General features: G+C 41.9%; 1 long non-coding RNA gene across 1 annotated transcript in view; it reads right to left on the bottom strand.

Annotated features, from left to right (window-relative positions):
• Window positions 1-2,771: 2,771 nt before the first annotated feature.
• Window positions 2,772-23,116, bottom strand: part of LOC143443586 (uncharacterized) — a 72,313-nt gene continuing 51,968 nt past the window's right edge. The window contains exons 3-4 of the long non-coding RNA XR_013112711.1: window positions 3,584-3,725; window positions 2,772-3,025 (exon numbers count right to left, since the gene is read on the bottom strand). This is a non-coding gene — a long non-coding RNA (uncharacterized LOC143443586). The remainder of the gene's footprint in view (window positions 3,026-3,583; window positions 3,726-23,116) is intronic.

Below are 23,116 nucleotides of genomic sequence, written 5' to 3'. Positions count from 1 at the left end.
ACATCAGAAAGGACAATTGGGTGTGGAACATTCTACCTTAGGAAAACTAGGAATCAACTGAGTTCTCATTGAATAGCAAACTAGGGGGTGCTTTGAGGAAACAAGAAAAGGCAAGGACTTAACTAGTTTTCAGTTCAGAAATCTGACAACAATCTCACCATGGTGACTTGGCATCGCTTACAGTATTTATTTGATCACTAAGGCGTGATAACACAGTATGCTAGAGATCTAGAACGTTCTGTTTTGTCCCGGCTTTCACAATGCTAACAAGTCATTAATCAATTCTGTGTCCCAACTATCTTTAAAATGGTTCTTACCAATTAAAGAATTATTTAAGACCAGTAAATGTGAAACATGGAGACAGAAAGGAAATTTTTAAAAACAGCTCTCAGGACTTTGCCTGATTTTACAGTACATATTCTGTTGCTCCCATGTAGCTCTGATAAATATCAAAATAAGAATTCATCTTCAAAGCAATTAAATGGTGACTTGTTGAATATTTTATTTTATTAGTCACTCAAATAACTAAGCCATGTTGAAATCATGATTATGACATACTACCTAATATTATCACTAAAGGACATATGACAGTACCAAACATACTTAATAAATAGCATTTTGTAGAAGTCATTATTTTACACAACCTATCCCTTTACACAATGCCTTCCATTCAATATATAAATACTTTAAATTATTTCTCCAGTACGAGCTTTTTAAACATGTACTTTCTTTTAACTAGTCCACTTTGGGAAGGCACGAGATACTAGGGCAGAACTTGCTGGTCCAGTCAAGACCTTACTAGCATCAGGGCTAAGCTAACTTTGTGGGAAGTGGTTGAGACTACATGACTGACAATTAAACATGACACAGGCTCTTATTTTGAAAACTGAGAACCAGTAAAATATTTTTGACAGTCCCTCACCTTCATTTTCACTCTGCATTTTTTTTTCAATTATTTCACAAAGAAAGAACCTAGTTACCTGCTTCGTCACCAAAGTCTATTCATTTGATTTCCCGACTGTGATGGCTAATCTCGGTTTTCAATTTGACTACACCTAGAATCAACTGAAACCCAAGCAGTTGGTCACACCTTTGAGAGTTGTTCTTTATTGGTTCATCTGAGGTGGGAAGACCCACTCTAAATCTGGACCATACTTGGGGGCAACTCATATAAAAAAAAAAAAAAAAAAAAAAAAAAAAAAAAACACAGAAGAAGAAAGTTTTTGCTGTTTGCTTGTTTGCTTGCCCTCATGCTGACTGGCAAGTTCATCTATCCTGCTGCTGAGTCACTGTCATTAGAACCCACGTCTTCAGGATTACAACACAGACTGAAGAACAGCAGCTCTCTAGGAATCCTCTCAGCCTCTAGCACCAGATTAGGACTGCTGAGACATCCTGCCTCTTACACCGAATCTGGACCACAGCCTGTAAGCCACCTTTCAGAGAACTCCGACTGATACACAGACAACTTCAACAAAGTATTCTGATGCCCAAGAGCAAGATGCAAAGTCAAGGAAGCTCTATAAGGGAGACAGAGCTAGAGACAATTATTCTACAGCAAAGTGCTATGCATTCTATGTATTACACAACAAAGTGGAACAGAGAGAAAGACAGACAGTAAGGACTGTCAAAGACATTATGGAAGAGAGGACAACTGAGCTGAGTAGTAAAGGATCAATGTTTTCAGACATGCATTGATAAACTACGGTATTCTAAGCAGCAAGAAAATATATGAAAGATATGGTTGAAGTAGTCAAACTGACTTCAAGAACAGTTACTGGTGGATGACAGTATTTCTGGGGAAACAAAAACAAATGTCTACTCAACCCAGACAAAAAACTGACAACGGAACAAAATAAGAATACCATCAAAGTCTACCTTATAAACCAATGAGGTATTAAGGTTACTTACATGAGTATGGCCTCAAAGGCAACTATAATACCAACAGCCTGTTCCACAGTGGGTAGAATCCTGGAGCTTTCTGCACAACTTACAAAAAGTTCAACAGGTGAGAAAGTCTCTGCTCAGCAGTGTTTATTACTTACATAAGCTTGAGGAGAGTCTTGTGTACCTAATAAGTTTCAGGAATTTCCTGAGACTTATGAGCTGATTATGTCCTGAATCCTAATGAATATTCCTTTAGAACTTTTCATTCCTAAGAAGCTTCCCCCAAAAATGAAGTGTTTCAACTGGGGGAAATTTGCCACACAACACTGAGTAAACTACCCAGAGGGAAAGGTAGAACTAGGAAAGATGATTAAGAGTGATGTTTAGAGATGTAGAAAGACCAAATTGTTAATTTACTTGACTGAACATGTGTTTACTTTCATAAACATATGTTCATTAGCACTTCCAACGTGCTAAAAATTACCCTCAGTGTTATGGGCACAGGAATTAAATGGCAGACAAGATCCTTCCCCTAGATTCTAGTATTTTCCAGGCTGAGGGGTTTGCAGTTTAGTCTACAGGCTACAGCTTATCAGGCTGAATGGGAAAAGCAAATTTATAACAGTGACTTTATGACAGTAAAAAAAAAAAATGAGCTGAACAGGTTTGAGTGAATTAGAAAGCGGAGTGAGTTTCTTCTCCATTCTCTCCTGTGAAATGGTGTTATCTTTTCAAACATGTGTATCTGAGGGGAATTTGTGAAGAATTTTCATTTCAAAATGTGATTTGAGCTTGACTCATTTCCCAAAATCATTGGCTTGTCTCACCTACTGGTTGAATCAGGGCCACACAGACTAAAGCCACATATGAAAGAACATGGCATTCTCAATGTGAAGAGGTCTTTCAATGAAAGGGCAAGCCAAGATTCCTGAGACTCTCAAAGGAAGCAAAACTGATGTTAGTCCAACAATGAATTCTTACCAAGATAATAGAACCTTTGTTCTCCCAAACTCCAGCATCTGCTTTGTGCGTATTCCAGAGTTGTAAGAATTTCCCAAAGCTCCATAATCATATGAGAAGATCCAAAAAGAAGTGATTTTTATAGAACTTTTCACCTTTGTGTTATTTCATTTGTTCCCTGCAACAACCAAAGAAACCAGGCAATCTGATGCAGTTGGAGCCATTTTTACACTTTCTGACTTAGCTTTATTTATGTTTTTGAGTGTTTTGTCTGCATATATGCATGTGTACCATATACATGCCTGGTGCCTAAGGAGTCCAGAAGAGGACACTAAAGCCCCTGGAACTGGAGTTCAGATGTTCTGAGAACATGAGTGTGGATTTGAGGAGCTAAACCTAGGGAAGTCTACAAGAAAGGCCAGTGCTCTTAACTACTGAGCCATCTCCCTAACCCAGAGCCTTCTTAAAGACAGAAATAGTAAAACTAGAAACCAAAACTGTGACCAAGACATTTATACCTGGTTGGAATTTGAGTTCTAACAATGTTCTAAGCTTTACTTCCATCCATCTCTGACTACCCTAGCTCCACCCACCCACCCCTTCCCCCTCCCCCTCCCCCTCCCCTCCCCCTCCCCCTCCCCCACCCCCACCCCCACCCCCACCCCCATCCCCACCCCTATCTCTATCCAGCCGTAATAGTGGTTTTCATTGCCAACTTGACACACTCTAGAATCACCTGTGAAGAAAGGCTTCAGTGAGTAGCTGTCAAGATCAGCTTGGCCTGTGGGCATGTCTGTGAAGAACTATCTTGAATAGGTTCCTGGAGATAGGAAGAACTTCTACTGTGGGTGTCACCATTCCCTGGGTTGGATCCTGAACTGTGTAACAGAAGAAAAGGTGAGCTGAACACAAATTTTATACACATTTTCTCTCTGCTCTTGACTGTGAATGTGACTAACTCCTTCCAGTTCCTGCTGCCTTGACTTCCCCAGAGCAATAGACTAGAACCTAGAATTGTTACATCAAATCTTTTCTGCTCTAAATTGCTTCTCTTAAGATCTTTTTATCACAACAATGAAAAATGAATATAAGACAAGAGCTTTGTGGCAGTACCTTGCTCTCTTGATGATTAATTAATAACCTCTTCTAGGTCTGTCTGGCCTTCCTAAAACAGCTGTCTCAGTTTCAGATCTCAGACAAAGTCGTCCATATTGAATGAAACCTCCCTTTAATTCTTCTTTGTCCTTACCAACCTCCTCAGTTTCTGCAAAGTTGAAGCCTAGTCAACCCATGCTGACCTTAGTGGGGTTCAGATTATTTTTAGATTAGGACAGACATATTCAGGCAGCAGAGAGCCAGCAAGACGCCAAGCTCAGTCTCCACCCTGGAAATAAAGAAAAATAGGAAGCAGGCTGGCTGGTTCAGAGTCCCTTCAGATTTATAAGAAACTGAGAGGACGAAACTAAGAGACTTGGTGAATTAGCAATGACTCCTCACCAGGAATGCTTCACCTCAGCCAATCCTGGAACTTACTAAGTGAAACTTAGGCCATCTCAGGATTGTAAAAAATATTAATTTCACATGATATCCACAGATCTCAGCCAAAGCTGCCAAGACTGAAGCCTAAGAAACCCACTGTGAGTCAATGCTATTCCCCTGGCAGTCACAAGAGACAGCATGTGACCCCTCACAGGAGCCAGAAATCTTAGACATCTTTGACATTTATGAGCTATGTAATACTGAGAAAGTAGCCAGGAAGATGGTAGGGCCACCACTGTGGCTGGTACAGCATTTGCTGTCATCACCTTCAGAGATCATCAACCTCAACTGCAGAGAAGCCTTCACTCCATGTCAGACCCTTCCAGGACAAACAACATCCTATAACTGATCTTGCAGAAAGAACTGGAAATGTTAGCCCAAAGCAAGACCTAGCCCATCTCTGTAGCCTCTGGGCTACTGATGAAATCAGCTGAGGATACTGGACTGGGTCTTCATCACAGTTGGATCCTATCCCAACCTGATCCTGCATCCTCTGCTTATCTTCCAAGATTGCATCCCAGGATTGCCTTCATAACAATAAATCCTAAATGGCAGAAAGCCTCAGGTCCTCAAAACACTTCCCGCACCCAACATGGTCAAGAAAAAGTCAAAAATACACGTGAAACTGGACTATAAGTAAGCTGGACCAAATGGAGAGCAAGATTGCCTCTTTCACGGTGCTGATATCACAGGATGATAAATCAATAGAGAGAAATATACCAAGTCCTTCAGAATTTAAAGGAAACCCAGATTATATGGAAGATGAGATTAGTTGTCAACTGACGGAGACGACTAATGTTCTAGAGCGAAAGATAACAGAATCCGATGCATCTTCATGAAGAGATTTGACTGGCATGCAGGAGAACTTAGAGCAGACTCCACACTGAAAAGCGTGAAAAGATGGTGGTCATAAACCATCTATTCAAAGTGAAACATTTCAGGTAGGCTTGATGACTACATTCTGGAGTTCTAACATATACTTTCTTAAATTTTGCTGGTAAGAGTCGATCTTAAATAAGGGGTTCTTATCACAGATTTTTAATAACATGTCAAGGAGGATACATGTAAAACAAGGTTAGAGATTTATACCCCTTGATTTCAAGTCATTACAAAAATATCAAGTAATGGAGATGTTTTAGTACTGTGATTAATATATAGAGAGAGATCAGTGGAATCTGGAAATAAATCATGCCTTCAGACTTAATTGTATTGTTTTTCCAATGGTATCAAAGCCATTCAGTGGAGAAAGAATGATACCTTAGCCAGATAATGCTGGAACAACCATAGATCCACAAGCAGAAGACTAAAGTTAAACCATTCCCTCACGAAGTGACAGGGTACTAGCCTGGAGTATGTGTGAGGATCTGAGTCCAGGCTCCATTACTGGGGGCATGGGTGAGACACAGAAACAAATTCGAATGATCCTGAGTTTGGTAAATGATTTCCCAGCTGTGAACATTTCCCAACAATGTCACAGCAATGATAAAGCTTCAGTGCTCCGTGTTACAATACCAAAGAAGATTCAAAAACGAATCATAAACTGGAAGAAAATGTTTTCTACCACATAACCAATAAAAGCTTAATAACCAAAGAAATCTGGCAACTCAGTAATGAAGAGACAAATAAGCCAAATGAAAACATGGGAGGAGGACCTGAAGAGACCTTCATCAACAAGAACATTGTACTTACCACTAGTCATTAAAGAAATGCAAATCCAGACCACAGTGTGATATTCTTAGCACCCACTAGAATAGGCATAGTCAAAATAATAAACAAATGTTGGCTGTGATGTGAAGACATCGGAATGCTACTTTGCTAGGACATGAAACCACACAGCTAGGAGCACTTGGGCAGTTCCTTACAAAGAAACAGGGGTCTAGAGAGGTGGCTACGTCAGTAAAATACTAGCCGCATGTCTTGACTTAGTTTGCTGTTGCTGGAGATGAAATACTCTGACAAAGTGACTTAAGAAAGAGTTTATTCTGGGTCACAATTCAAGGGTACAGTGAGGGAGTCAAGCCTGAAGGAGCTTGAAGCATCTGGTCACATCTTACTCACAACCAGAAAGCAGAGAGTAATGGGTGCTAGCTCGCTTTATTTTCTCCAGTTTATACATGCCTGGAGAATAATTCCTGCCATAACTAAAATGGGTCTTCCCACATCAGTTAACATAATCAAGATGATTCTCCCACAGGCATACCGAGGGCCTCCCAGCAATTGTAGATTTTGTCAAATCTATATAAATAATGGTAACCACCATAACGCCACCTCTTGTCAATTTGATCCCAAAATAAGTCACTTTGGAGGCATAACCTTCCACTCCTTTCCTCCTGGGCTCATAACTATCTTATAACATAATTTATATTTAAATTGCATTCAGTACAAAATCCCCAAAATCATGAACAATTCCAATACTTTAAAAGTTCAAGAGCCGCGGCAGCCATCTTCCAGTTAACTCATCAAAATGATGAACACAAAGGGAAAGAGGAGAGGCATTCGGTATATGTTCTCTAGACCTTTTAGGAAGCATGGAGTTGTTCCTTTGGCCACATACATGCGAATCTGCAAGAAGGGTGATATTGTAGATCATTCCCTGTAAATGGGCCTGTTCAAAAAGAAACGTCCCACAAGTGTTACCACGGCAAAACCGGAAGAGTCTACAAGGCCACCCAGCATGCCGTGGGCATCATTGAAAACAAGCAAGTTAAGGGCAAGATTCTGGCCAAGAGGATCAGTGTGCGGACTGAGCACATGGAGCACTCGAAGAGCACAGACAGCTTTCTGAAGTGGGGGAAGGAGAATGATCAGAAGAAAAAGGAAGCCAAAGAGAAGGGCACCTGGGTTCAGCTGACGCACCAGCTGCGGGGGGGGGGGGGGGGGGCAGAAGTTCAAAACTTAACACTGAGCTTATAAAAAGTTACCTATTTGCATCATACAATGGCACAGAATAAACATTCCCATTCCAAAATGGAAGAACCACTGCCGAGTCCTGCATGGCCATGCAGAAGACACAGTGTGACATGGTTCCTGCCCCTGGAGCAGAGCTATCAGGGCATGGGCCTCCACACTGTGTTGATGGTTGCTAGGCATAAGGCTTGTTTGTATAGCAGTATACATATTTTCATGTTCCTCCATTAGGGAATGCTCTCCCTGTTAAGGTTAATGACTCCATGATAATTTTATGAAACACAAATCTGGGAGGCAAGAATGTGTTCCTCAGCAAAGCGGTGAACACAGTGACCATCAGGACAGCCCTTAAGGCTGTGGGAAAGAACTATAAAAACATGAGTTCAAAAATATATATATAAACAGGATCTCTCAACTAAACAAAATATAAGAATGCAATATGAATTATATGAGGGGCTTCACTGGCCTAAAAGAACAGAGGCAGCTGCACTGTGAGCCAGCTTGTCAGAAAGATACTAAGGAAGGAGATAAAGAGATTTAGAGAGTGGTGATCACAGGGCAAGATCCCACCCAGCTAGCTTATTGTCTGTGCTTGCACAGGCAGGCAGATCTCTGAGTTCACTTCCTATGTTCAAAAGTAACCTTGCTGTCTTTTCTAAGAATCAAGGGGCTAAGGTCATGAAATGCTGATTCGTGGAATAATCAAAAGAGAACCTGGGGTAAAAATTTAATTAATATGTAAATAAATGACTGGGCTTTGGTCTGCAAGAGATGAGCTATCCAGAGAGCTTTTAGAATTTTTCTAGCAAGAGAGAGCTGTCTCTAGCAGAACACAAGGCTGTCATTCTTTTGCCACTCCCAAACACCCCCTTCCTCAGGACCCTCAGCCCTTGGCAAACCAGGATAATTAGACTGATCAGCAAGGAACAACCTGATAAACGCAAAGCCAAAACCCAGCAGCGCAAACACTAAATCCTGAAGCTCTATGACCAGCATCTGGGGCTCATGATGTAATGTTCTAGTCTCTGAATGATTTAAGTAGTGAGGTATCCCCAGTTCTCCTGCCTGCAGGCCTCACATATTCCCTTAAGATGGCTCTCAGTGCCTTAAGCTTTTCCAAGCTGACATCCCATGGTCCTGATGTCTCCACTGCAGACTGGGTTTCACCTTCAGGGCTTTACACAGTATCCTCTCAGGGCTCTCTGCAGAAACTCTGACTGCCACACACTGGTCTCAGCTGCCCTTTTCTTTATTTATTTTTTGGTGGTGGGGGATGGTTAGTTTGATTTGGTTTCTTCAACTTTGTATCACACTCGTTCTTGACATCAGAAATTCTTAGTCAAGGAATATTGGTTTTTCAAGACAGGGTTTCTCTTTGTAGCCCTGACTGCCCTGGAACTTGATTTGCAGATCAGGCTGACTTCAAACTCACAGAGATCTACCTGACTCTGCTTCCCACATGCTAGAATTAAAGGTATGTGCCTCCACCACCTGATGCAGCTGCTCTTTGTATCCCATACCCTTGCACCATTCAGGCCTTTTAGTGTCTTCTCCCTAAATTGATACCGTTCCAGCTCATCTCTTGGTTTTTGCTAAATCATCTAGTCATCCCTAATTAAATTGTTATCAAACAGCCTCAAAGAATCCTAGAGAATGTTTCTTATGTTTCAGGTCTCCCAGGGCATGGTGGTGCTATCTTTAGTCTGAATAGATTACCTTACTTCGAAGAATTCAGTGCTGAATATTTATTTCTTTTAGCCTCTAACCTCCTTCCTTCCTTTCTCAGAAACAATGCATCCCTTTCCAGAGCAGGGTTAATCTTCAGCCCTTGGCACTCACCCTATGGCTTCCTGACTTCTTCTGAATGTATTTTATCAGCCTTACTCTTTCTCTGAAAGTTTCCTCTTTTTTCTTTATTAACATCTAAAATATTACTCCATCAAAGCCTTAAGCCCTCTATACTAAGATTCTTTTCTTTTAGAATATAAATATCATTCCTATTGATGATGATGAAGAGGAGGAAGAAGAGGAGGAGGAGGAGGAGGAGGACGAGGAGAAGGAGAAGAAGAAGGAGGAGGAGGAGGAGGAGGAGGAGGAGGAGGAGGAGGAGGAAGAGGAAGCAGAAACAGAAACAGAAACAGAACCTCAGCCCTTGAAGTCTGACTGGTTCTTGACAAGCGTGTTAGTTCCCTGTTCTTCACTACCTAACAGTGACCTAGAGCAACCACTGTATTTATTTCATTTGAGGCCCAGCTTTTGTTAGTTTTATACTTTTGCATATTGTCCCCTCAACGCCCTCCCATTCCTGCCCACCCTCTCCATGAAACTCTCTTGCACATTTATGTCTGTTTATTTTGTTTTGGGACATTGAAATTAACCAAGGCCACCTGTGTGACCCTAGAATGGAAGTCCTGCCCTGGGAGCCTGGTGGGCTCAGCAGAGGGTACACAACTACAGGCAATGATTTCCCATCCCCCCAGATTATGTCAATAACCACTAGTTCAAATGTCACCTCTTTGATTGATTGTTGACAGGGCCAATTCTGTTTGCCTCAACTAACTACCATCTGAATTCTATCTACAGCTATCTCATACTCAGAGAGTATAGTCTGTTAGGACCAACCCGGAAGACAGAGCAACAAAATGATTAGCAACTGGTTCCATGCACACCTAGTGAGGAAGCAGAGGGATGGATGTTGATGCCCAGCTCACTTCTTTTGATTCAGTCTGAGACGTCAGCTCCTCGGCTGGTGACACCCACAGTGAGAGGAGGTTTTCCTACCTAATGTAATGTAATCTAGAAGCTTCTCTCACAGACATGCCAACACGTTTGGCTCCTAAGCAATTCTAGATCCTGCCAAACTGAAGGTCAGTATTCACCATCACGACATCAACATCAAACCAATGAAACAAGATTGGTCAAGTAAGACTTGATTTGAGGAGTTATCATTTCACTTTAGGGTACATTGAGATGCTCGTAGACATCCAGGTGATATGGTTATATAAGCAGATGAATATATGATCCTACAGTTCTCAAACTGTGACAGAAACACATGACTCATAACATAGGTACAGAGTTGACCGTCATGGAAACACAGCAAGACTACTAGAGGCAAGAAACTGCCAGGGCGATGAAGGCAACCTAAAGTTTTGGAACAAGAATCAGAAGACTTTGCTTCCATCTTCTCACATACAAAGTGACTTATTGCACTGTGTTCTTTTTTTAATCAATTCTTAGAATATAAAATAATACAAGAAAACATAGGACAGTGCCTGGATTAGGGGGCATTCAATAATCATTTAGAAATCAATGAGGGCAGCTCAGTGGTTAAAGAGTACTGAGTGATCTTCAAGAGGACCCAGGTTTGATTGCCAGCAAGCACAACAGTTGGTTCACAACCACCTATGATTCCACTTACAGGGAAACTGATACTCTCCTCTGGACTCTGAGGATGCCTGCACTCATACATATACATACTCACAGATACATCCATGTACACAGAATTAAAAATAAATCTCTTTAATTATGATAATATTTATCTTTCCCAAAATGGTTCTTCCCCGAACAGATTGCTTTTAAGTTCTACTGTTCATTCACATCATATTAAGGTTGAAACTTTTAAGGGTGACCCAGGAAGCTAAGTGCTGATTGGCCTTGGGGGAATAATACCCTGGCACTCCATTCAGTAAATGGTGTAGCTCTCAATATATAAATGCTCACTTAAAATGTCTATAAAGTGATTTTCTCTTTTGTGTCTATGAAATAAAAACTGTATATCTTCTTCAAAAATTTCATTAAGAGATGCTATTCATAAAAAGATTCAATTAAGTATATGAAACTTTGCCCATTGGGGTCTGTACTATTCTGCTCTGAGACAATGTAACCCTATTTCTGTTCTAAGCCCAACTCTGGAGCAAAAATTGAAAAGACTGAATTTCATTAAAAAAAAATAACTGTGCTCTCATAATTAGAATCTCGCAAGATCCTGTGTGAACTACCCACAACTTAGGCTTGGAAAAACACTGTTCATATGTACTTGTTCTGTTTGTCTATCTCTTCTCTCTCTCTCCCTCTCTTTCTCTCTCTCTCTCTTTCTCTCTCTCTCTCTCTCTCTCTCTCTCTCTCTCTCTCTCTTTCTCTCTTTTTATCTGTCTGTGTGTTTCTCTACCTCCCTCCCTCTTGCTCTCTCTCTCTCCCTCTCCCTTTTTATCTGTCTGTGTGTTTCTCTACCTCTCTCTCTCTCTCTCTCTCTCTCTCTCTCTCTCTCTCTCTCTCTCTCACACTGAGCCTCCTATGCTCTGCCTTTGATTTGAATGAACCAGAGGAGTTTAGTATAGCTGTATAGCTTTCCTTTGCTGTTTCTCATACATGTATACAATGCATTTTGATCATATCTATCCACCACTATCTCACTCCAATTCCCTATGGTGACCTCACCATGCCAGTCCACCAATTTACAGATTCCAGCACTAATTCATTTTGACAATATATCCAGAATGAGTGCCTACCCTAACCCATGATTGATCCACTACAAACCATTGCTACAGTCTCAGGCTGTACTTAAGCAATTCCACTGACTGGGCCTTCCCACCTGTCTGAAGATATAAATACCCCAGCTGTCTTTGCATCATGGATTTCCTGCACTGCGAGAACCATAGTCGTCCCACACTCTGTTGAATGGCCTTCAGTGTTGGGGATCTCATAAAATCTCCCAAGGGCCAGTCCTTGAAGGAAATTTTCTATTGGTCATGGAATCATATAATGTTTGCCTACATGTCCCATGAGTTACAAGCATGTGTGTCCCTGAAAGAGGTGTCCATTGGCCCTATGAAGGGAGTGGGTTCCTTTACTCATTCCCCTTACATAGCACTTTCTATGTGCCTTTACATCCTGTCGGTACATGTCAAAAACACATGCAGCAGGAATAAGACAGCCTTTTGGGTTTATCTATAAATACATTTTTCTTGGTAATCATTTGTTAGTACTGAGTTGTAGACAGGCTTCATCAGAATTGCTGACTCTACTGGGAAATGGTGGTGAACATCTTTAACCCCAGCACTTGGGAGGCAGAGGCAAGTGGATCTCTGAGTTCAAGGACAGCCTGGTCTACAGAGTGAGTTCCAGGACAGGTAGGACTAACTACACAGAGAAACACTGTCTCAAAAACAAAAACAAAAAAGAATGAATTGCTGATTCTGATATATTATTGGGTCATCACTTTAGAGATCATAATTCAAGCAAGCCTAGAGAAGCCAGGCATCATGGCTTATGCTGAGGCAGGAGGATCACTGTGAGTTCAAGACCAATATGAGCTATAGAGTGAGTTCAGAAAAGCAACTCAAAAACAAAACAAGAACCTCTTCGGGAGATCCCCATATCCTGAGTCTAAGAACTAGCAAAAAGACAAGCACCCTGTATTTTTCTCTCATGCATAGAAGCTTTAAAAATAATGAGTCAAGAGGCTGGAGAGATGGCTCAGTGGTTAGGAGCACTGACTGTTCTCCCAGAAGACCAGAGTTCAATATTCAGCAACCACATGGCAGCTCAAAACGCTCTGTAACTCCAGTTCCAGGGCATTCAACACCCTCTTGTGGCCTTCATACACCAAGCATGCACACGGTGCACAGACAAACATTCAGATGAAACACACATAGACATAAAATAAAAATAAGTAAATCTTTAAAAATTTTAAGTAAAAACTAGCTTAACAGTAAAAAGGCTGGGTGCAAAAGAGTAGGAAACGGCTCTGGAGAAAGTTATGGTGGAAGAGGGTGGGTGCATCTATGCTCTTCTTTTTTACTCTGTGGTTTAAGACAGGGTACCAGTAAATTGTCCAGGCTGGCCTTGAACTTGTAATCCTCTTACCTCAGCTGAGATTACAGGCTTGCGCCATCCATTGGTATTATGATTGCCAGTATACCGTAAATATCAAGAAGGTAAAGATGAACCACACCTGCATTTATCTTGAACAACGGCTATGAATGGCATTTAAAATGGTCCCCAGGTCCGTTTAATCTCTGTATTAATTCTATGGCTCGGATCATCATTGTCCATTCATATTGAAACCTACCTGCAGCAGGTTGGAGTCATGTGACCAGTGCATACGGGGGAGTGGCTACAACTGTGGCAGGAAGCCAGGTAGCAGGGGACAGTGCATTGAGAAACACCTGAGACAACACCTCCAGAGAAAAAACGGGTGACTCGGGTCTCTCTGAGGCCACAGTCCCTCTAAAGAATTGTGTGGTGCCTCCAAGGTGGCTCAGTGGATACAGGCACCCGCTGCCAAGCCTGTTAACATGAGTTTCATCCTGGGACCCACATGGTGGAAGGAGAGAGCAATTTCCACAAGTTGCCCTCTGACCTCAACATGCATGCTCTGGCATGGAGATAGATAGATAGATAGATAGATAGATAGATAGATAGATAGATAGATATTGGTTTTTCGAGACAGGGTTTCTCTGTATAGCCCGGGCTGTCCTGGAACTCACTCTGTAGACCAGGCTGGCCTCAAACTCGGAAATCCACCTGCCTCTGCCTCCCAAGTGCTGGGATTAAAGGCGTGCACCACCACAGCCCGGCTAATAAATAATTTTTAAACTGTTGCTTGAAGGTAGAAAAGGAACCCAAGTCTTCATTCCAGGGCTCAGTTTGTCATTGGATAAGGGAGTACACTTGTTAAAGTGGTTTTCTCCATGGGAAGGCAGCAAACAGGAGAGCAAGTGCTCCTGTCCTAGATGGAGCCATGGAGTCAGGTTTTCACGCACCCTTCACCTACCTGCAGAAGAGGAAAGATGGCAGGAATTCAACTCCAGCATATCTCAGTAGAGCGTCCTGCATTTTTAAGTTGCCAAACATTACTCCTTCCTGACCGTCCCATCCCAAGCACTAGATATTTGCAGAATGATTCACCATCAAAATGAAGTGTGAATTTCCATGTTGAGTTACTTCTAGTCCCTTAAATGGCATTTCTGGGGGCCTCTGTCTACAGTTTTGATTAATCAAAATAAATTGTCCAAAAACAACGAGCCATTTGTGTGTTTATATGATTGTAATCAGTGTGTGTATTTCTTCCTTAGTAATGTCTTCTTTGGAAAGACCAAAAAGACTTTCTGACTCCATAACAATGACACCCACAGATCTTTCTCAGAGAGTTATAATAAGCAACCATCAGGTCAATCCTGGAGGAGCCAGGAAATGGTACCATTTCCTCACCCCTTGCCTGAATTAACAGATCAGACATAGAACAGGTGAGATGTCTTCTTACCCCCTCCCAAAATCAGCTAGGACATCATATGCCTGATTGTATCCAGTGACCACAGTGCTCAGTATTAAAGCTGCTGATGCCCTTAGAGTCACGTCCTGGGCTTTATTTCTGCCTCTGCTGCTTTCCACTGATGATAGAGGACCTTCCACTATGTCTTACAGTTCTACTACCTTGACTATTAAAATAGGTGGGACATCATCTCCATCCCAAAGACTCATAAGATAACACAGATAGATAGATGTGACCCATGTACTGGGGTCCTTCATAGTCAACACATATAAAACTCAAGGCAAACATTTTCTTTTCTTTTCTTTTCTTTTCTCTTCTCTTCTCTTCTCTTCTCTTCTTTTCTTTTCTTTTATGTGTATGTATGTATGTATGTATGTATGTATGTATGTATATGACTGTGTGAGTTTATGTGTCCCACTTGTCTTCAGGCACCCACAGAGGCTAGAAGAGAACATCGTATCCCCTAGAACTGTAGTCCCCTGGAAGAACAAGAAGCCCTCTTAAGTACTGAGCCATGTCTTAGGCCCATAGCATCTTATTAAATCTGTGATTCAGACATATCACAGTGTGTGATACGCTGTGGTGATGAAAACACCTCGGTTCTACACCCTGTGGCAAGTGTTGTGGTTCTCCCAACAACACTACCGAGTGGGTTAGTTTGTATTCCTGTTTCCAAAGGAGGAAAATGATCTTTGAAGGAGACATTCTGAAGAGCCCGTGAATCCAGCAGAGCCATGTCTGCCTCTCACTCTGGTCCCCTTCTCTTTTTTGAAACAGCCCAAAACTCAGTCATTTAAAAAAAAAAAAGATCATTATAATTTTAATGTTATTTTAGTTGCTTATAATTATTATGGGCTTTTTGACCTTGAGACAGAATCTCATGAATTGCCGGCTAGCCATGAGTTAATGTACATAAGTACATGGGTGTCACTGTGTAGCCAAAGTTGACCATGAACTCTTGAATCCTCCTGGTCCTACCTCCCAAGTGCTGGGATCACAGGTGGGCACCATCATACCAAGTGCTGGGATCACAGGTGGGCACCATCACACCCAAGTGCTGGGATCACAGGTGGGCACCATCACACCCAAGTGCTGGGATCACAGGTGGGCATCACACACCAATTGCTGGGATCACAGGTGGGCATCACACACCAATTGCTGGGATCACAGGTGGGCACCATCACACCCAAGTACTAATTTCAGAAATGGATACCATCACACCACCTTCTAGTTGATATTTTTACTACTTCCCAGGTTAGTCTGTCAGGAGATTTCATACTGTGTGGGCTCACATACATAAGATTCATCTAAGAGTACTTCACAAAGGTTACTCAGTGGTTTCCACTAAGTGATTATCTACTTCCAAGTACATACAGTAAGCTGCTATGTTCCTTTAAGGGTGTGTACGAGAATGTTTAAGGCAGTATTGTTGGTACCCACAGAGAGAGGGGTGTGGACTTTTTATGCACTATTCCATTGCATACAACAATAAAAAATGAAGAAAGAACAGTTTCATGCAACAGGAATGAAAATCCAATGGTCAGTCAGCAACACTGAGACACTGGGTCCTCAAATCTGTGCAACAACAATACTATTCGGGAAACTGGGAGGACCTCTTCGATGGGGGCATTTAAATGAATTGCAGAAACAAGCAAGATTCTTTTTTGTTTTAAGGTTAAGACAGGAGATACGCCATAGGCTGTAATGACGGAAAAGTGGCCTGTGCTTCTACATAACGTCTGCCTCGTTATACAAGTGGCTGCAGTTCGTGGAAACTGAGCTCGGGACCGCAGTCCGCACGTTAGCACTTCGGCACTTCTTTTGCCTCTAAGTTTCTTCACCTACTTCAACTGGAACCTGTTAACTTGCACAAGTAAGCCATTAGTGGAGCACACGACCGCCTCAGTTGGAAGCTGGCATCCCCCTCCCCCCCCCCCCCCCCCCCGTGAGCGCTGCCTGTGATTCCTCGGTTCCCTTGTTTACCATCCCCTAAGTCTGTTCTGCTCTCTTCCCATATACAGTTCTGATGACTTCTGATGCTCATGAGAACAGACTCTATTGGATTTCAGAAACTCGTTTCCCATCTCTGAATTGCAATGGAAAGAAACCACAACACAATTGCAGGAAGGCAGTTCACCACCCAAGCCTAAAACAAGGATGGACGGCACACAAATCCCTCTTTCAAACATTCACTGGGATGTCCCTCTGATCCCGGCATTCTCCGTGTAAACTCACGCTGAACTTGGCTGTATAATTTTAGGGCTTTACTAAGGGTGAGTTCTTACTACAAACTGGAGTGCTTGATATTTCCCCTCTTACTCTTGCCAGCTCGTTTTCAAGGTCAAAAACATTAATTCGATTTCACGTTTTATTAAATGATACAGTGACATTCCAAATCCTCTTTAGTCTCAACCGTAACTCTTTCCCGGTTCTGATTAGTCTAGCCCATCAGAACCATAGCAACTAGGACCGCACCCACACTTGGGGAGAAATAAGGCAGCTGATGACTTTTCCAAAGGAAATAATTCCTGGTGCAAAATTAGCAACATAAACACTTCCTATTGAGTGGATTTTTTTTTTTTTTTTTTTGGTCTTGTTCGGTGGCGGAGGAGAGTGTGTGTGTGTGTGTGTGTGTGTGTGTGTGTGTGTGTGTTTCTGTATGTGCACATGTGTGAGAACACATGTGGAAGTTAAGAAGCAATATTGTCTTCTTCAATCATGATCCACCTTATTTTTTTGAGACAGGACCTTTCACTGTACCTAGAGGTCACCAGTGTGGCTAGGTTGGCTGGCCAAAAGCCCCAGAGAGCCTCCTGCCTCAGCCTCACTCACCCACCAATGCTGGGACTATAGGCACATATCCCCACTGTGGTTTCTTTACATGGATGCTGGGCCCCCAAACCTAACTCTCCATATTTCCACAGGAAACACTTTACCTACAAAGTCATCTCCCCAGCCCACTGTTTTTAAACTTTAGAGCCAACTACTGTATAAAGCATTATCAAGTAATCATAATTTCTGATAAAGAATCTGGCCTTGAAAGTTAAGGAGATAATCAGTAGGTAAGTATACTTGTACAGCAAGCATAAAGACCTAAGTTCAAATCCCCAGCACCCATGTAAAAAACCCTGGCAATAGATGCTCATACCTGTAATCCCAGCAAAGGGTATAGCAGGCAAGTAGATCTCAGAAACTCACTGGCCAGCTAGCCTAGCCAAAATGGCGAACTTACGGTCTCATGAGAGACCCTCTCTCCATATAATAAAGCAGAGAGCAACGGTTGAAGACACCCGGGGTCTTCCTCTGGCCTTCACATGACAGCCTGTAGGAGCCCACATGGAAGTGCATATCTGCACACTTACAAGCATGCACAACACACGCAATTTGGTGTAGACAAATGAGAGTTTACACCTATAATCAGTACTAGAGGCAGATGGGTCAGGAGCTCAAAGTCAGCTTTGACTGTGTACTAAGTTTGAGTCTAGCCTCAGCTACATGAAATTCCACCTTTAAAAAAAATCTGGCCTAAATAGTTTCTAAATTGCTTTTATTGGGCTATTCAAATGTTAGTCTTTATTTTTAATGATTATAGTCAATCCATAAATGTAAGTTTCAGCCATCTTTAATGACTATAATTCAGAGAGCACATATTTTATGCTTCCAGGGTAAAACCCACATGAGGAAGACAAAGACATTCAGATGTGGTGCACACCCTTAATCCCAGCATGAGGGGGGAAGAAGCAGGAGGATCTCAGTGAATTGAAGGCCAGCCTGGTCTACATAGCAAGATCCAGGTCAGCCAGTGCTACATAATGAGACCATGTCTCAAAAAACAGAAAGAAAGAAAAAAGAAAAAAGAAAAGTTTAAAGAAAAATAAAAGTACAAACAGGTAAATCATACTTTATCCTTTCAAAAAAAATACCTCTAAGATTTGACGGAATAGTCAAATTCTCTTGTAATAATTCAAAATCCCTTAATCAATGAAAATATGCACACTTGTAACTCATCCTGCCTAATAAAAGTATGATATAGTCGCTGGCAAATGTTTTTAGTATTTAGATCTCCAAAACTGCTTTAATTACTGACAATTGTGTGGGAGGGAAAACCCTGTAAGTCTGGCTGTTCCTTTGAAAATGACTGTGACCCACAGGGCCATGCTTCATCCTCTGAGTGACAGTGATCTCTATGGCAACCCCCCATCTGCTTGCCACTACTTCCACAGGCTTTTCAAATTAAGCTTACATATGTCAGCATTCCAGGATTATCTCTGTGTTTGCATAAACCATATGGCTCATTGACAGAGTTGATTATGCCAATGACATTAGGGAAATATTTAAATGTCATGTCTGTTATGTAAGAAAAAAAATAATGTCAAATGAGAATGAGGCTGGCAGGGAAGGCACTCTTGCTACAAATATTCATTCATGATTGATACAGTTTGGGTTTGGTTTTGTGAGACAACACCTCACGTAGCACAGGCTAGCTCACACTTGCTGCATAGCCAAGCAATGAACTCCTGGTCCTCCTGACTCGACCTGCCAAGTGCTGGAATTGCAAGCCACCATGCCCAGCTCATAGTCAGTCGGTAAGCCAATAATCACTTTGAGTCTTCTCTTTGAGTTCTAAAACATTAAGTGACTTGAATTCTATGAATATTCTAAACGGAATATCCTTGAGTTTAGGTGTTTGTGAGCATCCTTGACAGATGGGTTGTACAGCTACTGCTGAGAATTGTGTCCCTTACAAACATAAAACCCACCAACATCGAGGGACTTTAAATCAAGCAAATTTGGAAACTCTCCTCACTGCCAGAGCCTACTTGTGTTACTAGCGACGATCTCCGGAAACAATTGGGTCCAGAAGTGCGCTGAATTGCTTAAGGTTAAACCTTAAACCATGATTTATTCTTCTGCTATATCTGATGACGACCTCCAGCCATGGGGTCTGGGGGAGGAGGAGCCAACAGAGCTCCCAACCCCTAACCACCAAAACCTTGAAGGGCAGATATATTAATAACTACATTTCCTGTTTCGAAAACTATTCATTTCCGGAGACTTTCTTGAAACTGTAGGATCTAATTTTAGATGACATTGCTAAATGGGTCTGTTTCCCTTTCTATTTTTTCCGAGGAATATGTGTGTCCTGCGACCCTAACGAGCAGTCCTCTTGTAATCCCCACCACCATTCTCTCTTGACCCCGTGCCCCACATCTCCTGTATTTGTTTCCATGGACTTTGAAATTCCCAGTAGAAACATTCACACTTGAGAAAGGCGAGCCATTACATCTGGGCTCTGTCCAGGTCCATCTCCCCAGCAAAGAGCAGAACTCTGAGAAAACAGGATAAGGTATGTTTTCACTGGGATTCTGTCAAAAAAAAAAAAAAAAAACCCACCACAGATACGGGTGAGTGATAATGAAAAAAAAAAAAGTTTTACAAGTTGGGCAAGGCATTCAACAGCCAAGGAACATCACCTGAAGCACAGACACAGAAAGCCAGAAATAAATTCACAGTTTAGTTTGTTCAGGGTGCAGCTGCCCTAGTTCAATAATTCTTAATGTGTTTTTGCATCTCTGGTCTCTGACAATACAGGTCCTTTCTCCAATATTCCTGAACATGCTACATTGCATAGAATGGCATGTGATCTGCTTTCCTTTCTTAAGGCAAAAACACCATCCTACATGCATGCTCTCGTCTTGTTTCTTGTTGCTGTGATGAAATACCTTGACAAAAAGCAACTTAGGAGGGGACGGGACTATTTGCCTTACATTCTGGGGGTATGGTCCATTACTGGGTAAAAATGAAGGCAAGAACTTTACACAGCTAGCGGGGTGGCGTGCAGTCAGTAGTGAAAAGAGATGACTGGCCCCGTACTTACGTACTTAAGTACTTGCTTACTTGTGGCTCAACCAGCCCTCAGAAGTAGGGGAGTCATGAGTGGTATCATAGCCTGGGCTCAAGACAAGACCTTGAATAAGGAAAAGCAGTGTGGTTAAAATATTTGCCTTAATTTCATGGATCAAGGTCTCCTGATGCACCGGGTTGAGAATCCCCCCGTACAATGAAGGAGTAGCTCAGCGGAGAGCACTTTCCCGACAGGCTTCGCTCCAAGCCTTGGCCTCAACCTTTAGTAGCACAGACAAAACAAGAAATAGTGAAGCCAAGCAGGTCCTTGGTTGTTTTCGTGTCTTTCTGTGGTTGATTTAAATTTGCGACTCCACATGCCTTCAAGGAAAGTCGTGTTATATTCCTTAATAGAATTGTTATGATCGTGGTACTAAATACACAGGAATTTGTGACACCAATACTCAATACACAGGGTGCCTTCAACAGCTGTTATGTAGTATTGTGATCATTAGTGCTAAGTATAAAATAATTTATTATGAAGTTAGCACTCTAAACCTGTGTACAACTGCTCCTCACACTGACCAAACTCTGCCGAGAAGCAGCTGGAGAAAGGAAGGACTTAGTTTAGCTCAGTTTGTGGTTCATCCTAGTAGAGAAGACATGAAAACAAAGGCCTCCACAGTAGCTGGGGAGTGCTTCTGAGAACCCCCTCCTTCACCTCATTCTTGGTGGAACAGGACTAGAGAACACACAGGAAGTAGAACCTGGTCATCAAACCTCAGGGCCTATTATCCCTATTACCCCTGTAGCTTACCTCTTCCAGCAAGGTCCCAACTCCTAAAAGTTCCACAGCCATAGAACAGTGCCACCTGCTGGGCAGTAAGTGTTCATACATGCAAACCTATGGGGGACATTTCACATTCAACAGCCAATATACTTCATAAAGTAGGAATTGCTTTTAGCTTTGGCATCTATGAATTGAGCAACCTTGGCTCTATCTGTATACTTGAGTTTCCTAACATGATTTTTATTTTTATTGATGTGTATGTATATTCGTATGTACATTATGTGTGTGCAGGTGCCCACAGAGGCCAGGAGAGTATGTGGTTCCCAGAGATGAAGTTACAAGAGGTTATAAGCCACTTAACATGAGTGCTAGGAACCAAACTGAGTCCTCTGTAGCAGCAGCAAATGCTCTGAACCACTGAGCCATCTCTCCAATGCCTCATAACATCGTAACAATGTCTCATTTCAGAAAGAAAGAAATCGCATTGGGCACAAAATATGATTTTGGTGAGTTGTCATGGACAATGGCCTAAAACCTGAACTTAATGCAGCTTTCTACAGTCAAACCAATTAATTACTCTTATTATGCAATAAAACACTCTTTGACACTCTGTGGAACATGCTCTAACATGACCCCCCTTCAACAAAACTGGATGATGATGTAAGAAAAGATGAAGTAAGAAATTTGAAAGCAGGCTATAGAGATGGCTCAGTGGTTAAAAGCACTGGCTGCTCTTCCAGAGGTCCTGAGTTGAATTCCCAACATCCACATGATGGCTCACACCCATCTGCAATGGAATCCGATGCCCTCTTCTGGTATGTAGGTATATATGCAGATAGAGCACTCATATACATTAGATAAATAAATAAATCTTTTTTTAAAAAAAGTAAGGAAGGAAGAATATTGGAAGCAGGGACAAAAATGTTGGGTGCCAGAAAACGTACATTTTTGATAAAGGGGAAATTTTTAATTCAGAAAAGCTGGCATAAGTGACGTTATTTTCACCACGTGCTCTAAAGAAAACAAGAAAGAGTAATTCTTCCAAGTGTTTCAAGGAGCACACCCCTCTAAATAGAAACGCCATCTTCATTTTTATGAGGAATAAAACTGTACTAAAAATAAAGGACATGAGCAAGATTATGTATATAGTTTGCTGCCATAGAAGCCTTTGGTCCAGAATGAGGAGCGCACTACGTAGGACTGGGGAGGTGGCTCAGAGGTTGAGAATGCTTCCACAAAAGCCCAGAATGGGGCTCCCAGCACGCATAGCAGGAAGTTCTAACCTCCTATATCTCCAGCTTCAGAGATCCAACACCCTCTTCCAGCCTCTATAAGTACTGCATGTGTACATGTGTGTGATGGTTTGTATATGCTTGCCTCAGGGAGTGGCACTATTAGGAGGTTTGGCCTTGTTGAAGTAGGTGTATCAATGTGGGTGTGGGCTTTAAAACCCTCATCCTAGCTGCCTGGAAGTGAGTATTCTGCTAACAGCTTTCAGATGAAGATGTAGAGCTCTCAGCTCCTCCTGCACCATGTCTGCCTGGATGCTGCCATGCTCCCGCCTTGATGATACTGGACTGAACCTCTGAACCTGTAAGCCAGCCCCAGTTAAATGTTGTCCTTATAAGAGCTGCCTTCGTCATGGTGTCTGTTCACAACAGTAAAACCCTAACTAAGACAATGTGGATATATACATATACATATATACATATATACATATATACATATATACATATACACAGACACACACATGCACATAAATAAAATGTATTTTGAAAAACAAATCAGGGTGGGGGGAGAGCAGATTACATTGGATATTGTGACAAACATTCCTGCAGACAAGGAAACCATGGTCCCCAAGTCAATAGTACTAACTGCTTAAAAGGAACCACCTTAGACTGAAGAGATGGCTCAGC

The sequence above is a fragment of the Arvicanthis niloticus genome, chromosome 9 (genome assembly GCF_011762505.2).
Source record: "Arvicanthis niloticus isolate mArvNil1 chromosome 9, mArvNil1.pat.X, whole genome shotgun sequence".
NCBI classification, from domain to species: Eukaryota; Metazoa; Chordata; class Mammalia; order Rodentia; family Muridae; genus Arvicanthis; species Arvicanthis niloticus.
This window is presented reverse-complemented; position numbering and strand designations above follow the sequence as displayed.